The following is an 18,180-nucleotide window of genomic DNA, read 5'->3' on the forward strand; positions in this document are numbered from 1 at the left end:
AATTTCCTTTAATGCCTTAACATTGATTTGACAGCTTTAGTACATAAGATGACAACATGTTAGAATCACGCGCATAGCGGAGGATTTTCAGACAACCGAGAGTTCAGTCAGGGTCATGGCTGAGACCAGCATGGGCCTTGAGACAAAATACACTTTTGAGTGTCTGAATCAATAACTACAAAATTCCTGGTGCGGACTGAGGTTGATTGACACCACATTTAAAGTGTTAAAGCACTAAGTGGAATCTGAATATCGTCAAAGTCGTTCACCAAGACCGCACAAGTACCCTGTGGGCCTGTTCACAATATAGCTCATCACTTATGAGACATTTTAACTTCCTAGGAAAGTTGTAGAAGTGATCATTTATAATGTAAACATAAAATACCATATGACTAAACAATACATACTGATATTTATGTTACCTGCCTTCTTAAAAACAAATAAACCAGGATGCATTTAGTGTAAAAGTGGAACTATGTTTACTTTTATTTAAAAATAAAAACGCAACAATAATTTTCAAAACTTATTTTTTGGCCAAGATCAACAATAAAGTCAATCAACAAATGGAAAAACATCAAAATAACTTCCACACCTTTGATTCTATACAGACTATTGAATAAAATAAACATCCATCCATCCATGTTCTTTGCCGCTTATCCTCACGAGGGTTACAGGGAGTGCTGGAGCCTATCCCAGCTGTCAACGGGCAGGAGGTGGGGTACACCCTGAAGTGGTTGCCAGCCAATCGCAGGGCACATGGAGACAAACAGCCGCACTCCCAATCACACCTAGGGGCAATTTAGAGTGTCCAATTAATGTTGCGTGTTTTTTTGGGGATGTGGGAGGAAACCGGAGTGCCTGGAGAAAACCCACACAGGCACGGGGAGAACATGCAAACCCCGCACAGGCGGGGCCGGGGTCTAACCCGGGTCCTCAGAACTGTGAGGCCAAAGCTTTACCAGCTGAGTCCACCGTGCTGCCCACTTTGTTTATTTTTGTTTGAAAAAAACTGCAACAATAATTTTCAAAACTTATTTGTAGGCCAAGACCAACAATAAAGTCCATCAACAAATCAAAAATATATGTGATAATAACTTGCACACCTTTGATTCTGTAACAAGATTGAATCAAATAAATAATACAACATTAATAAAATAATGAGTTGATGTGCTGTAACTGAACATTGGTACCTGACACAAGGTGACAGATGTTTGAAAATAAATACAAAGGAGCATTTGACCTTTATTATGTTGCTGCAATCTTCCTCATCACCCCTCAATAAATGAATTAAGATATCACGTAGAACTCGAGAATATTGAATTTTAGAATTTTTTTCCGTTTTAATTTGGTAGGAATTAAGCCTGTATTTAATATACCATGTCAAAATTGATTGAAATTTTGAATTGAACTACTGAACTAAACTCTTCTTCAATATTTTAATTAACTGCTATGTATTGGGCGGCACGTTGGACTCAGCTGGAAAGTCTTGGCCTCGCAGTTCTGAGGACCGGGTTCAATCCCGGCCCAGCCCGTGTGGAGTTTGCATGTTCTCCCCGTGCCTGCATGGGTTTTCTCCAGGCACTCCGGCTTCCTCCTACATCTCAAGAACATGGAACCATAATTGGACACTCTAAATTGCCCCTCGGTGTGATTGTGAGTGCGGCTGTTTGTCTCTATGTGCTCTGCGATTGGGTGGCAACCAGTTCAGAGAGTACCCCGCCTCCTGCTCGTTGACAGCTGGGATAGGCTCCAGAACTCCTGCGACCCTCGTGAGGATAAGCGGCAAAGAAAATGGATGAAAGGATGATATGCACACGTCAGACTCCATCAGCGTCCCAATGCAGTTCTCATATCAATGTTGTCATTGGACAGGATGGAAGAAGGCGCTTGACGATTCCCGCATAAATACATAAATAAAATATGCAGTCAAACGGGCAAAAACACACATCTCATTTTCATGCAGAGATGTAATTAGTGTCCACGTCCCTTATTTCCCAGGAGATGACAACTCCGGGCCAGCATATGCTAGTAATCCTCAAATACCTGACTCACAGCTTTAATTAAGTGTTGGTGCAGATTGCCAACCGATCCGGCCCTCAGTCCGAAGCGAGCTGAAGCATCATGGGAGAAAATAGACTGTACATCACACTTTGAGACAGAGCGGTGTGGGCGGATGTAAAGCCTGAGCAATCACTGAATCCTTTTGTCCATCTTTTCGTGCCACCTGTACTTTGAGTTCTACTCGTCTTCTAGAGAAGAGCTCTGCAAACTGACCCGAGTATCAGTGGTTGCCTTCGAACAACAACATTTTAAGGACACTTCAAGGAAAATCTAGCAGTACGTTATCTACCGGTGTCTCTCTGTTCTTCTTAAATCGGAGGTGAGGGAACCAAACTGACGGACTGAAAGCAGTTTATTAATGTGATATTGTCAGTGGCGTTTATATCTGAAAGGATTTAGTGGTGGACTCCATACAGTAACAGGAAGACTCTAGTACGCTCACTTACGCTAGTGCCTAATGTTTTTTTTTTTTTAACAACTTGGCAAACACTAGTCACACTCGCTATGCTGTTCCCTTGGAAACATGATGCAGAGTGATCAGCTGCCACAACCAGCAAAAAAATGTGATAGGGAATGTGTTTAGTAGGATTAACCGAAGGGGAAAAAAAACATGCACTGATTGGAGACTCTAAATTGACCCTGGGTGTGATTGTCAGTGCGGCTGTTCGCTGTCTCTATGTGTCTTGCGATTGGCTGGCAACCAGTTCAGGGTGTACCCCGCCTCCTTCCCCGATGATAGCTGGGATAAGCTCCAGCACTCCCGCCACCCTCGTGAGGATAAGTGGCTCAAAAAATGGATGGAAAACAAAAATAAGCACTTTTGTTTAATTCTCCAATGTTGAGAATGTTCATTCAGGTTTTGGAGCACTGTAGAGCTTGTGCACGTGACGCCACCATTTTCACGGCGCCATACTGCAGGTCAAACGTCGAGCCCTCTCCCCATTGAGATACAGATCCAGGAAGCAAGTATTTGTACGCGTCCAGACTATTCTATGCTTTCAAACTCTTCGGTGTAAATCTCGGCGACTTACCAGATAGGTCAAGCGCGAGCGGGGTAATAGTCCAATTTCTGATCGGCGAAAACATCGACTTCGGCATTAAATATGGGTCCTCTATGCCAAGTGTCTCTCATTTTTCCACCTACATTCGTTTATTATCATCTCTCTGGGAGATGTATTTTTGTGTCGTCTCCAATCGACTTAGCATTGAAGAATGCTTTGCTTGACTGACACTTCCAGCCAGTGATGTGATTTGATGACGTAGGTGCACGAGCTCTACATGCTGCCATCCAAGCAGCACATTTTTCACAGATGTCCCTGCTTATCTCAGCAAGACAATGCCATGTCACATTCTGCATGTGTAACAACAGCGTGGCCTTGTAGTAAAAGAGTGTGAGTAGTATCATCTATGTGAGTGTGAGCTACGTGTGCAGATGCAGTTGTCCAAGACAAGCGCGAGCGGGGTAATAGTCCAATTTCTGATCGGCGAAAACATCGACTTCGGCATTAAATATGGGTCCTCTATGCCAATTGTCTCTCATTTTTCCACGTACCTTTGTTTATCATCATCTTCTAAATGTTTAACGGTATCGAACAAAACTCTGGGAGACATATTTTCATGTCGTCTCCAACCGACTTGGCATTGAAGAATGCTTTGCTTGACCGAGACTTCCGGGCAGTTACGTGATTTGATGACGTAGGTGCACGAGCTCTACATGCCGCCATCCAAGCAGCACATTTTTCACAGATGTCCCTGCTTTTCTCACTGCCAATGCCAAGTCACATTCTGCATGTGTAACCACATCATGGCTTTGCAAGTACTAGACTGGCAAAAATATTTCTAAACCGGGAACAAATCAATGTCAAGGGCATCTTTACATTTTTAATCTATTCCGCTATGGATGGACGCTCATCACATCTTAAAAATCCATCCATCTTTTTTTGTACCACCTTTCCTCACTCGGATCCTGTCAGGTAAATCAGAGCCCAGCTTTAGAACCATCATCAGTTTTGAGCGCGCGCCAGATTTTTGTCACGCCTCGCTTGTGTCAGACAGCACTCTCTGCTGACGAGGGCGCCTTATGATAATCACAAAAAATGGGGAATTACATAGTTGCGCTCAAAAGAAAGATTGTGTTCCTCAGCTATGACAAAAAAAAAAAAAAACTGTAAAGAAGTTCCTCCATCCCCCCACCCAAAAAAAGACACACAAGCTGCTTTTGGTGGTGAATCACTGCATCAGCAACTTGTCTTTCAGATCGGGCTGTAATCTCGCCGCCTTCCCCTCAATCGCATTAGCGTAACTGAGCATGAGAGTGTTCGTTCTTTCACTTGAATGCAGAATGTACTGTGACGGTGTCGGTGCTGGTTGGGGGTGAGGGGTTCTCTGACAGTGACTGACTCTCCCTGTGTTTGAGCCGTCATTCCAGGTGCAGGCAGGAGGGGGGGGGGGGGGGTTAAACGGGATGAAGGCACATCCTCAAAGTAACTAAAAAAGATGACGCCTTTCAACATCTGTTGCATGCTCCCGTCCTATTTTCCAACCTCAGCCCCCCCCTGTAAATCCTGTCAGAGCGTGTCCGTATCCTGGCCAACCACTGGCTCAGCCCACGCTGCTCCCCTTAGTCCCCCCCTTCCCCACCTCATGCGAGTTTGAAAATCCACAACATAACACCTGGAGTGTCTCCTTGGGACAATATGTGCTGTTTCTGGTGAGAAGATGCTCACGTGTGAAGGGTGCAGCAGGGGAGGAGGAGTGGGCGAGTGTGTACATATACATCTTAACACGTGTGTGTGTGTGTGTGTGTGTGTGTGTGTGTGTGTGTGTGTGTGGTGCTATACAGTATGTGCATGCTTGAACCGGGTCCAACTGCTAGACCCTTTTTTTTTCCTCTGCAGGGGGTTGTGATGTCATCCTCCCACTACTGCGCTTTGCTTTCACACCAGTGTGAGTCACATTGCTCCAGCTCTTGACGTGCGCGTGCATGCGTGTGCATGTGTGCGCGCTCACGCGCTCCATCCAAGAAATATTTCAGCATGCTTTATATGCCTCTAAGTCTTCCCGAACGTCGGACTCTGCGCATCTCTACAAAGACAGGCTGGGCTTGGAAAGATTTTGACAGCGCCGCGGGGATGTTTTGACACCCGCATATGGCACGTGCACCACAAGTGAAGCACTCCCAGTCCCAAGTAAGACAAAGAGTCTTAAAGGGCTTCATGATTAATACATAGACCCCCCCCCCCCCCCCGTCTTATAATGGACTGGACTGAAATGCACATGGGACACTCTCCAACTCGCTTTTCTTGGCCAATGGAGAAATATTTCATCCATTCATGTGTTTTCTACTGCAGCACGGTAGCTCAGCTGGTAAATTGTTGGCTTCACAGTTCTGAGGTCCCGGGTTCAATCACGGACCCCCCTGTGTGGAGTTTGCACGTTCTCTCCGTGCCTGTGTGGGTTTTCTCCGGGCACTCCGGTTTCCTCCCACATCCCAAAAACATGCAACATTAATTGGACACTCTAAATGGCCCCGAGGTGTGACTGTGAGGGTGTCTGTTTGTCTTCATGTGCCCTGCGATTGGTTGGCAACCAGTTCAGGGTGTACCCCGCCTCCTGCTCGTCAACAGCTGGGATAGGCTCCAGCACTCCCCGCGACCCTCGTGAGGCTAAGCGGCAAAAAAAATGGATGGATGGATTTGTTTTCTACAGCGCTTTTCTCTCACTATAAGGTCATGGGTGAACTGGACCCTATCTGACTTTGAGTTGAGGGGCCAGCCAATTACAAGTAATATCCCAGCAAAACACACATTTATGACTCCATTTTCTTTGTACGAAACAGTTCTAAGTTGGGCCGTGTTTGGAATCACTCCCTAACCATTACGTAATTCGCTGTCGAGTGAGTTTGGCATTTGATTTGATCATTTTAGATAAGCAATATATCCCATGATGCATTTCGTTGATATAGAAAAATTTTTTTTTTTCATTTCTGGGTTACTGTTTGATTTTCGTCATGAGACAAATTTTTGAGTTGTGGTGTAAAAATATTTTCAAAATAAGTACAGCAAAAACATCACCGGCGGTGTAGTGGTACACATACCTGACTTTGGTGCGGGCACCGTAGGATCGATTCCCGCTCAGTGATGGTGTTGATAAATGATAACTGACTGCCGACCAGTTCAGGGTGTAGTCATCCTTTTGCCTGAAGCAAGCTGGGATAGACTCCGCAGGGGGCTCCCCCCGTGTCCCTTGTGAGGATAAGTGACTTGGTTAATGGATAGATGGATAAGTGTTGCAACATATCGCAGGATGGATGAAGAACGTGTTGTTTGTACATTTTGTAAAATACAAACATCTTGAAACAATATACTGTATTCTAATGTTAGAATAATGTATTTAGTTGGTTCACTTTTAGTATGGCTGACGTTGATGTGGTTCATTGTAATAATTGATAAGCAGAATACAAAATGGATGGATGGGTGAAATAATTCCGAACCCATTTTTTTGCACATTCCGAAACAATTTTCCTCACAGAAAATATTGGAAATATAAATCATCTGTTCCAAACTGTTGCCATCATAAAGCCGTTAATAAAGTGTTAAAATATGCCAAGGACTGTTAATAGGAATATCAAACTCATAAAGTACAGGTGTCAAACTGAAGGCCCGGGAGTCAGATCCGGCCCGCCACATGATTTCATGTGGCCCGCGAAGCCAAAACTAGAGTTTCCATTTCCATGATTCTTGTAAAAATCTGTACTAAAATTTAAAATTGTCATTCATCATGAATGATCAACTAGAGATATTATGAGCATGTTTGTGTTACTAAACATGAATAGTTGAAAAACACGTTACCCTTGATTTATGATTCGGATTCTGGTTCATAAATTGCTGATGTAAACATGATGAGACGATTAAAGAGTTTCACAGTCAAAACGGCCCTGTGAGGGAAACCCGAACTACAACGTGGCCTGCGAGAGAAATGAGTTTGACACCCCTTGCCCTGAAGCTTTCACTTTTTAACATTCTTGAGTCTGAGTCCGTCTTCAAGTAATTCCTTCCTTAAACAAAACGTTCCGTCCCTACGGCAGCGACTTAATCCGAATTTGAATGTCCCGAAACACAAATATAAAACAATTTAAGAACAAAACAAGAAAATCCTGCTTGGCATTGTGATCTACAGCGAAGTACTGAGTGTTCTGGTCGGATGCCATGCACAGCCACGTTTTCAAGTACTGAAAGTTTGTGTGACCTAATGCCCTCGTTTTTTATTTTTCTTTTCCCGAAAATGTTGGATGAATCCTGAATCCTGAAAAAACACAGACTTGAGATAAGACATCTGTTTTATGTCTCTTAATGCAATATGTGACTTTTCAATCCCTGCGGGCGGCCTGAAAAAAAGAGGGGAAAAATAGATATTGAATAGAGAATTTGTTTTGCCCTTACAATTTTATTGCCGCTGCCTGGAGGCCCGTGTATGGAAATAAACATATACAGTATCGAGTATATAATTTGCACCGTGTCTTTCATATGCCTGACATTCAATTTAGTGGTCTAGCTGACACAGTGAAGTTTGTTTGTTTAAATTGGTGTCACGGTTTACAGTAATTTCTTGAGTATAATGCGTCCTGAAGTATAATGCGCACCCCCAAAGCTGACCTAAATAAAAAATCAGGAAACCCCTTCTACCAATGTACAACGTGCACCACTAATTTGCTGCTATCCATATGCTCAAAATATTAGGAATTATCTTTTTCTATTTTGCTAGGTTTTTATTTTTAATTTAAAAGTCATCATTAATAATAATCTTTGTGCATGTACCGATGCAGCGGTAATTTACATCTTGGGACAGGCCACAGGACACACTTCTCCTGGTCCCTGCAATTGTCAGAACAGAATCCCTCAACTAACTCAAATAAATGCTCAACGATGGCATAACATTTTATTCTTAATATTGATAACACATATTACCGTCTTAAATAAATAAATAAACTAACACTGTTTAACTGAAAGATTTTCCCCATCTATCTCCCACAGCATGTCATCCTCTTTGCCATCCATGGCATTTGTGAGGAAACTTTTTTTGAATCCCAAGAGTCTTGGTTCCCTTTATTCCTCATTGTCAGCACTTTGTGGGGAAAGTCCACCGTGCTACCAGCGCAGCCTCTTGCTCCCGTTCGGCTACAATCTGTCGTATCCCTTCATAGCGTCAGGTCACGATCAAAACGAGAGCTCAAACTACGTAGAAATGAGCGTAATGGGCGCTTTAAATAAAAAAACGAGCATTTTAATTGTGTGCGCTATCCCGTTTTGTTTTTAAAAAATTGCACATTATTTTTGAGAAACTACGACAAAAGTCAGCGTGTTTCTGCCTCACAGTTTTGAGGTTTGGGGTTTGAATCTCCGCTCCGGCTTTCCTGTGGGGAGTTTGCACGTGCTGAATATTTGGAGTACTCAGACAACGCCATTTGGTACAAATTGGTAGTGAATGTGAAGGAGCCAAAACTCTTTTTCATTGGATATGTCACGTGGTTGTCAGGGTGAGCGCTGACTCTCCACCACCAGTGAAGGTTTCTATTCATGGGTGGAAAAAAAAATGCCCCCCACCGATCCACCCTTTCATTTTCCATGTTCCCCCCTTATGCTTCCATCTTGGAGTACTCTGGCTTCCTCCCTCCATTCCAAAAACATGAATTATAATTAATTGAAGACTATAATTATCCTTAGATGTGAATTTGCATGTGAATGGTGTCCCAACCAGTCCGGGGTGGAACTTGGCTCTCGCCCACAGTCAGTTCACCCGCGACCCTAATGAGGACAAGCGCTATAGAAAATAGATGAATGGCTGGAAGAAAATATGGAGTACTTCTTCCGCTTCGCAGTTATAACAGCCTCCACTCCTTCGGGAACACACCATGTACAAGTTGTACTTAACTGAATTCATCCAAGCACGCTCTGCTGTGCTTGTTTTGTGCACCATATAAGACAAAAAGGCTTTCCCCAGAATGTTCTTGTTAAATTGGGAAAAAAAGAATTGTGCCAAAAGTCTTTCAGAATGTGTTAAATAACCGTGATTGATGCTCCGTCTGAATGTGCTGCTTTTTGGAAGGGTTGAAGAATGGACTTTGTCACGGATTTGAATCATCATTTGTCTTCATTTAGAAAAAACAAAATGAAAGGATGCCACAATTACTTTTCTTGTCCTTCTCCAATGTCTGCCAATCAGCTGACTGGGGCGACTATCTTTGCGATAACAATGCGGCGGGATTGTAATTACACACTCTTCTAACGAGGCACACTCGTCCCTCCACTCCACGAAAACGAGTGCGTCCAATTCCGTCTATTTCCAGGGCGCGCACACACCGTCTGCATTACGCCAGAAAAAGAGGCGACGCATGTGAAAACAACTTGTCGCCTTTCTTCACGTCAATCTCCATTAGTGTTGGAGTGCCGCTTGAGTGGAGAACTGTGAATGGGCTCTATTCTTTCAACCCCCCCCCTCCCCCCCAACAACCCACTTCGAGGGGCAACGCAGACAGGAATTCCACTGGTCCCGGCCTCCCCGGGTAACTGCGGTCGTGTAATCTGGATGTGGTCGCCCCGAGTCTGTGATATCTTAATAAACATGTCTCTCGGAACATGGCAATGCCCCCACGTTTGAAAAACCTCAAGTTGAACGCTGAGATGCCAAAGTAAAGATAAGATCTTTTTTTCTTTTTGGGTGGGAGGGGGGAGTCACGCTGGGGAAGAGGTCAACTGCTGAGGTTTAAAATGACACTTTTGGTTAGAGTGTTTTATTTTTTTAACCCGTCTATAGTATCAATGTTTTTCTGCATACAGTGAAGAAAATAAGTATTTGAACACCCTGTTACATTGCAAGTTCTCCCACTTAGAAATCATGGAGGGGTCTGAAATTTTCATTGTAGGTGCATGTCCACTGTGAGAGCGATAATCTAAAAAGAAAGATCCAGAAATCACAATGTGTGATTTTTTTTTTTTAAACAATTTATTTGTGTGATACTGCTGCAAATAAGTATTTGAACACCTGAGAAAAACAATGTTAATATTTGGTACAGTAACCTTTGTTTGCAATCAAAGAGGTCAAACGTTTCCTTTAGTTGTTCACCAGGTTTGCACACACCGGAGGACCGATTTTGGCCCACTCCTCCACACAGATCTTCTCTAGATCAGACAGATTTCTGGGCTGTCACTGAGAAACACGGAGTTTCAGCTCCCTCCAAAGATTTTCTATTGGGTTTAGGTCTGGAGACTGGCTAGGCCACGCCAGAACCTTCGTGTGCTTCTTACGGAGCCACTGCTTAGTTTTCCTGGCTGTGTGCTTCGGGTCATTTTCGTGTGGAAAGACCCAGCCACGACCCGGAAACCTTTTCTGATCTAGAAAAGATCTTTGTGGAGTGCAAACCTGGTGAACAACTATAGGACATGTTAGACCTCTGTAATTGCAAATAAAGGCGACTGTACCAAATATTAACATTGGGTTCCTCAGGTGTCCAAATACTTATTTGCAGCTGTATCACACAAATAAATCATTAAAAAATCGCACATTGTGATTTCTGGATTTTTCTTTTTAGATTCTCTCTAACACTGGACATGCACCTACGATGAAAATTTCAGACCCCTCCATAATTTCGAAGTGGGACAATTTGCAATATAGCAGGGTGTTCAAATACTTATTTTCTTCACTCTATAACCCAGTTGACTGGGTGAGAGATGGGGGACACCTTGGACTCGTCACCAGCCAATCAAAGTGCACAAAAACAGTACCAAAAAACCCCCACTTTCATGCTTACATTCACACCAAAGGACAGTTTTGAGCACAGGGGTCAAACTCAAGGCCCGGGAGCCAAATCTGGGCCGCCACATGATTTTATGTGGCCCGCACAGACAAATCTAGTTTGTCAGCTTCTGTGATTCTTGTGAAAATCCGTACCAATATTTCAAATTGTCATAGTATAGCACCTCACAATCACACCTAGGGGCAATTTAGAGTGTCCAATTAATGTTGCATGTTTTTGGGATGTGGGAGGAAACCGGAGTGCCCGGAGAAATCACACGGAGGCATGGGGAAAACATGCAGTCTTCACACAGGCGGGGCTAGGATTGAACCCGGGACTTCAGAACTGTGAAGCCAATGCTTTACCAGCTGATCCACCGTGCAGATTCACATAAATTAAAAAATGGCAATGATTACAAAAAAAAGGCCAGCTGAAGCAGACTAAAAATAATACAATTAATTCCTACATTTAAATTTTAAGTGCCTATGCAGTGTCATAATTGTCGCTGCGTTTTGTTAAAATTATTTTTTTATTACTTTGAGCATTAAAAGGGATGTATCGTAGAAAATGTACTTTTTGATTGTTTGGATACAAATAGTTGGGTGTGAAGTTCCGGGCCAGGGGGAAACGAAACACCCAAGTAAATATTTTGAAACTGTACCTGTGAACAAGCAGTTCTACTATTTTACACAACAACAACACCCCTACACAAGTTTTCCAGCCATGACATGATCTATTGGGCTGGTAGAAGATCCCGAGCAGCTTTCAAGTGACTTCTACTGGGCAACACGGACTCACCATCATGTCAAAGCCAAAGGTAAGATGAGATGCACTATGAGCGTAGATTAGCATTAGCTAACACTGTTATCGGCAAATACTCACATGGCGTTTAACAATGTTCATCGCGCAACTTATTTTGCACGACAGTCTTATTAAAAATGTTGAACTCGGTTAAGTTAAATCAAGTATCCGTAGCTCATGGAGGAGCCTGAACTCCCCGCGATCCTCCTGTGTCTTTGTCAATGGATGAACCCCTTCCCCTTTTCTTTTTGCACCTTGTCATCTCCTCCTCGGCCTACTTCCCATTCAATCAACGGGAAAAAGGCACCACGCTACTTCTCTTTGGGCGCTTAGCAACCAGCAACAAACGTGGCAAACTTTAGTCGGCGCCGTCCCCCCACTGTGCCCCACCCCGCGGCGATCACCGGGCAAAACAAGTGCAGTGTGAAAGCTGAATTAGTCGCGCCATTCCAGCGCAGCCCCAAGTTGCCATGCTAACGACATCCATACTCTCCATTGGACGAGGAGTTTTAGGGACGGTGTGACGGTCTGAGTGCTCCCCCGTGCTGAAAAGTCTCCTTGTAATGAATGCGCATGCGTGACTAACAGGTGAACTCTGGGTACGTCGCAGACGCTTACTGGGAAATCTCCCGGTCTCATAGCTCCCCTTCTTCTATATAGAGGGAGCTTAACCTAACCTTAAAACAAAAGTTAATAAAAAGATATACACATATATGTACGTTAGCTGTGTTCGTCTTTTTGAGAAGTCCATAGCGAACATGAACACTTGGCGACAAGTTGTCCGATGGCACATGTTGAAGAATGGATGGGGAAGTTTCAGAAAGTTTACAAAATATACACTCATGCTTATTAATACACACGCGTGTGCATCACTCACAAAGAGACTTTGCAGCACAGCGAGCTCTCAGACCGTTACACCTGCTCATTTTTGTTGAAAGCCACCCTCTCAAACGGCCTGATTTCAGCGAGACAACAAGTAGGGTGTGTGCAGTGTGCAATAATTCTTGCCCCAAGCGATATTTTGATGAAAAGACATGGAAATTATTTTCAATTGTAAAACAAAAGATATGATATAATTTGTGCACTATTTTAGGCAATTGTAAAGCAAAGGGGGGCTCAGCTGGTAAAGCGTTGGCCTCACAGTTCTGAGGTCCCTAGTTCAATCCTGGACCCGTCTGTCTGGAGTTTGCATGTTCTCCCTGTGCCTGCATGGGATTTCTCCATGCACTCCGGTTTCTTCGCAAATGCCCAAAAAACATGCAACATTAATTGAACACTCTAAATTGCCCGTAGGTGTGATTTTGAGTGTGGGTGTTGTCTGTCTCCATGTGCCCTGCAATTGGCTGGCAACCAGTTCAGGGTGTACCCTGCCTCCTGCCCGTTGACAGCTGGGATAGGCTCCAGCACTCCCCGCGACCCTCGTGAGGATAAGCGGTGAAGAAAATGGATGGATGGATGGATGGATGTAGAGCAAAGCAAAGCAAATTTATTTGTATAGCGCACTTCATACACGAGGCAACTCAATGTGCTTTACTTGATTAAAGGCATTTAAAAACAAAGAGATAAAACATTTAAAACGGGATAAAAACAATGAAAATGACAAACAAAATATTAAAATTAATAAATAAATGAATAAAATAAACTATTTTAGGCAATTCAAGGTAGAAGTAACTAAAACTTCTTTAAATGCAAACAGTATCAAACTCAATGACAGTGTTCCAAAAGTTGAGCCTCCCACTGTCTCGGGAGATTGCGTTGCCACGGCAACGTGCTGCCCGTTCTCCAACATCGCGAGAGTACAGCATAGATCCCGTTCGTTCTCGCGAGAGCCGCCGCGTGGCCGGAGAGCCCGCTGACCTCATCGGCGGCGAGAGGCGGAGCGAATGGCTTGCAACTTTGGATGAACTTCTGATTTGAACAAACCAGAGGCGGCAGGCGCACTGCACGACCAGCAGCACGCCCGACATCAACTGTATATGGAAAAAAAAAAAAAATATATATATATATATATATATATAATAAAACAAGAAAGGGACGCTTTTGACTCGACAGCGCTTCCATGCACACCATGGTTTTTTTTTATTTTTACTCAACATGAGAGACTGCCTGGCGAGCGTGTGAATTTGTTCGAACGAAGGAAAAGGTGGACGTGAAAAGGTGACGTGAATGAAAAGGTGAGTTCATCTTTTTTTTTTTTAATTATTATAAAAAAGACATTTTGTGCTCGTTTTCGGGTGTGTTTCGGAGGCTCTTCCCCCCTCTTTGCTGGGGGTTTGTTTGCGCTTTCCTGGAGTCTAAACAGAGCGGAAAAAAAGTTTAGCGATAAGTCAAAACACGACTATCTGATTCTAGCAACCTCAAATTAGAAGAAGAGTTTATTTCATTGCTAAGCAATGGCATGAAAATATTTCGCATAACTACGTTGCTTTTAATTGCCTTTCGTGTGGCGCTCCGCCGGCGAAACGTGCATCGCAGAAAACGACGGCTCGCCGTTACTCCGTTGGAGAAACAGGAACCATTTTTTAAGATAGTGCCAATTGTTGTGTTTTCGACGTAAATTAGGGTGGCTTTGCTGCAGCCACTCCTCTGCTTTCCTGTGTGAATGTCCATCCTTTTCCCACGGGGACGATGCATCTCGACTGCTACCGAGAGATTCAATGCTATCAATGTGGGTGCGTGGTTATAATTCCTGGCATTGTTGGGTTGATCAATTTATTTGATCGACTGTTTGTGTATACGTGACTAATGATGTAAAAAGTGCCGGGCAGTGCATTGGGTATGTGTTGTGTTGGTCGTGTGCCCGAAGCACCCTGATACTCAGTCAAAGCCTCATCAATCAAAATGGTCGACTGTGAAGCTTATTTCCAGCATTGAATGGTGACATAACTCTGCATTCAATTGATTCAGGTCAATATTGAGCTGGGCTCAATTATATTCCGGTTTGCATTCATTATTCCATGCGGTCATGATGGAAAACTCTTGAAGCACGTAGTCGATATCCTTGATATCATCCACTTGTTTGCTCTTTGACCTGACTAGTAAACAATTCAGCAGACTAGTCCAGTGAGTGTACATTATTTGCCCCCCACTGCTGTATGACATTTCAGCACACTGGTATGCCAACATTGGCATACTTCGTGATACTAGTGAGGCCGAACTCTGTACCTGTTGACATGTGCATTCCTACTAGTATGACTAGATGTGTACAAGAAGAATTTTATGATGTTACCAGAAGTACGATATTGGAGTAGATACTCAAATCATCCACAGGGGAAATTGTGTGTTCCAGTTTTCTCCACAATGAAAACCAAACAACAAGGCAGAACAGGCATTGGATGCAAGGCATTTAAATGTTTAATCATATCAAAAATGCAATGTTGATGGCTCAAAAACAGGAATGTTTTTTGTCTGTCTTTAAAGTGATGCAGATGAATATACGAGGATTCCAATTGATGCTAGCAATTTTGTTATCAACACAAGTCTTAGTACAAGTACTAGTATGCCAAAATTGTCCTAGTAGTGTGAACAGCTTCAAAAGTGTATATATATATTTTTTTCCCTCACCCGTAGGGCAATTCAGCACACTAGTTGAAGGACTGTAACCGACTCATACAATTTCTACTGGCTTTCACTTGAACAGTACTAGTTCATTTGACTAGAACACGTACTTTAAGGTCGATATAGTTTAAATTCTCAAACTGGAATTCCATATTTGAACATCAAAGCAGTACGGTCAGTGCTTTTGATTGTTGTGTTATGATAACACAAAGCTGCAGTTTTTTATTGTTGTGACTGCTGCCATTTATGTTTTTGGCGTCTGATCTCTCACACACGCGCACACACAAACACACACAGGTATGCATACGCACACAAACAGACCCGGGCCACTTCCTCCTCAAAGACCTCAACAAACCATTCAACGACAACTTGTCCTAAAGAAATCTATCCAAGCTGGCTGAGAGGCCTGGGAACACCCTATATTGTTCAAACTTTCAGCTGCATTGTTTATTTATTTTTTTTTTTAATGCATCATATTGAAAGGCATTGGAATGGAATGAATCGCTATTACACTGGTGTCTAACTCAAGGCCCGGGGGCCAGATCCGGCCCGCCACATGATTTTATGTGGCCCTCGAAGGCAAATTGAGTATCAACTTCCATGATTTTTGTTGAAATCTGTACTAAAATTTCAAACTTGTCATATCATAAATGACATCGTTGCGATATTGCAAGCAATATTGTGAGGCCCAAACATCAACAATAGTTCAAAAACCCCATTACCCTTGATTTCTGATTCCACAACTATCTCATGAATTTCATGTGTAAATATGATGAGGCGGTCAAAGTTTTTCATGGTTTCACAGTCAAAATGGGTCTCTGAGGGAAACCAGAACTCTAATGTGGCCCGCGACCAAAATGACTTCAACACCCCTGCTCTACTATTATTGCTGTTGGATAATGTATTTTAGAAAATTGACATTTTAAGTAGTTGGGTCTCTGGACTGCCTACCCCTCCCATAAATGCGAAATTTCCAGCCGGTCCAAAAACGAAAGGTGGCAGGAGTCCGATTAGTTGGTGTTCCAAGGAGCGTAGTTTCCCAGAGAAGCGGTGAGGTCGTAAGAAGAAGCCCCGTTGTCCATCTTTCTCGTCCTTGTATTGGTAACCCTTGAAACATTTCAGACTTCCGCGTCACAAAGGACACAAAGAGTTGGCGTCACACGGACCCCAGAGCATTAGAGGAAACCGCGTCATATCATAAGGACTTAAAAGTATGAAAGGAAACAGTGTCAGAAATCCGCATTATAACTACTTAAAAGCATAATAGGAAAATAAAAAGAACACAGAATAAAAATACACACACATAACACTCTTCCCCCTCAAGGAAAAGAAAGTTGGAGAGAAACATTCTGTTGTAATATAATTAAGTAACCTTTAAAACACGTTAAAACAGTAAATACAAAAATGAAAATACAGAAAAGATACAACAGAAGTATCAAAACATCAACCACAACTTTGCACTCTGGAGAATGCATCAGCGCGTGCAATAGCCTCCACCTAAACACCAACTGGTTGTACCCGGCCGTGCCTCGCAATACGCCCCAAGAATTCAACCTGGCCCTTTCCAAACTCGCACTTTGCAAGATGGACAGTCAGTTTCCCTGCCAACAGTCTCTCGAAGAACTCCTGAATCCTCTTCCATGGTGTAAACGATGACATCATCCACGTAGGCTTTGACAACTTCCAGACCTGATGTCACGTTATTGATGAGCCTTTGGAACGTTGAACGAGTGTTCCAGAACAAGCAAATGTTCATCCCAGCGGGTATTCCAAGTTGCCGAAAGTTCCAACTGGTCCAAAAACGAAAATGCCGTTTGTGACTTTATATACACACTGCCTATTTCTGAAAATGTGCACTTCTCCGCCGCTACATAAGAGTGGGGCTAATTTCCACAACAATAGTACCCACACTGAGTTGCTTCGTCCACCACATTTTCAGCCAGGCTGGCCGAAGAATCAGAGCCACTTTCAAATTAGAGTCTGACTGACTGAAACACTTTCATGCATAAGCACTTCCACTCAGAAATACCAACATGCGGAATTAATGCTACCATGTCCAAGGCGAATGGTAAACAGAGCCGCATTGAGTTTTGTTGGATGCAAAGATTAGTTTCAGCTCACAGCGTTCGCGTCCGACAAGCAAGCGACACGTATTGTTTGGTGAAGTTGTGGTGGCAGTAGAAGGTTTGGTGATGTGTCCATGTGCCACATACACGCTTTCCTTTCTTTTTTTTTTCTTTTTTGTCCCTCCGGCCACTCACGTCTTTCCCCCACATGCAGGGTTCTGCTCCCGCTAGTAGAAACCACTTTCGTGGCAAGACTCAGCCTTCGTGGTTGGCCATTCGCCCAAACAAATATGTGGCAAGGTAAACAGTCGCTCACTTGCATTAGACGGGCCCTTTCGTCGTAAAAGTGACAACAGTAAAAAGATTGACATAATGACCATTTTGTGCATTATATTGACTGGAATTTAGCGACCTCAAAGGACCCAGAGCATCTCGATAGCACATACTTCAGTGTTTTCTTATGTATTTTTTGCTCAACAAAATAAATTCGTAGTCCTTTTCCAAAATATCTATCAGTTTCAGAGAAATTAGTAACTAAGTTATCGCACTTGGACCACTCCATTTCATTCATTTTTCAGCTTTAAGATAATTAAAAATCACAATATATGTGTTCAAAATTTACTGTTGAACAGTGACAAAAGAAAGGATTACTAAAGGTTAGTCATCGCTCATAAAAACTTAAAGGCATTTCAGTTTCTGGTATAGATTTTATCAATTTTTCTTATAGTACTGAGCAAGTTAGCCCTATGGACAGCACATGTACAATACTTTCTTAGTACCAATGGTCTTCATCACACTTTTATTCATTGGCATCACAGCAATATTCAGTAGCATAAAAAATACAAAAAAGCAAAACTACTCTTTAAATGCTCAGTATAGCCGAAGCATGAACATTTTTTTTGA

General features: G+C 43.0%; 1 protein-coding gene across 2 annotated transcripts in view; it reads left to right on the forward strand.

Annotated features, from left to right (window-relative positions):
• The first annotated feature begins 13,660 nt into the window (after positions 1-13,660).
• Positions 13,661-18,180, forward strand: part of sipa1l1 (signal-induced proliferation-associated 1 like 1) — a 68,711-nt gene continuing 64,191 nt past the window's right edge. For both annotated transcript variants that reach the window (XM_061811948.1, XM_061811946.1), the window contains exon 1: positions 13,661-13,827. The gene's annotated coding sequence lies outside the window, so the exon portion shown is untranslated. The remainder of the gene's footprint in view (positions 13,828-18,180) is intronic.

The sequence above is a fragment of the Syngnathoides biaculeatus genome, chromosome 23, assembly GCF_019802595.1.
Source record: "Syngnathoides biaculeatus isolate LvHL_M chromosome 23, ASM1980259v1, whole genome shotgun sequence".
Lineage (NCBI taxonomy): Eukaryota > Metazoa > Chordata > Actinopteri > Syngnathiformes > Syngnathidae > Syngnathoides > Syngnathoides biaculeatus.